The sequence below is a fragment of the Ostrinia furnacalis genome, unplaced genomic scaffold (assembly GCF_004193835.3).
Source record: "Ostrinia furnacalis isolate ACB-3 unplaced genomic scaffold, ASM419383v2 OfSCF0267, whole genome shotgun sequence".
Classification (NCBI taxonomy): Eukaryota; Metazoa; Arthropoda; class Insecta; order Lepidoptera; family Crambidae; genus Ostrinia; species Ostrinia furnacalis.
In genome coordinates this window covers 80209-80905 of record NW_021130506.1, presented here as the reverse complement: position 1 = coordinate 80905, position 697 = coordinate 80209, and positions in this window count along the sequence as shown.

Sequence of the window (697 nt, the reverse complement as noted above, 5' to 3'; positions counted from 1 at the left end):
ATGAAAGACAATCTCATATGTATTTTATTTTGCCCCTGAAAAATTGTCAGTAAAAGCACAGATGGTAAAAGGCTAAAAACATTATTATTCAACTAGAAAATCAATTCTATTGATATCAATATTAATTAGTATTGTAGAAAAGTGTGCATTAGCTTAATTAGTATAGTTACTTACCACTGTCTAGACTCTAGGCATTTATAAAATTTTCAAAATAATTATTAATGGACAGTTGATAGTCTATTAAAAAATAGCAACAACAAAATGCACCTACAGATTTAAGAGATGATGATAATAATATCTTCCTTCAAACCAAAATACTTAACTTTTGTATTAAAATGTTTTGTTAAATGTGCCTGCCTATACTAATAGAAGACAGACTTACTTTTTTCTACAAAGTTACCATGTTACCGTGTAATTTTATTTCAAAATACTAGAAGTCATATAATTCAAGAAGCAAGACCTTCATTTCATTTGCATACAAAATTGAAATGGAGCTTATAGAATCATACTACTACTCCTTTATTGATCGCACGTCTACGAAGAAGGCTCCAGACGTTATCCTAAACAGGGTATTAAGATAAACTACGAGACTAAAAGAATTTTATGGCAAATGACCACGTTTCATAGCGCGGACACCATTACCGACTGTCAAAGAGACTGAGTTTCCATCCAAAGAGGAAAGTAAAGCATACTGATG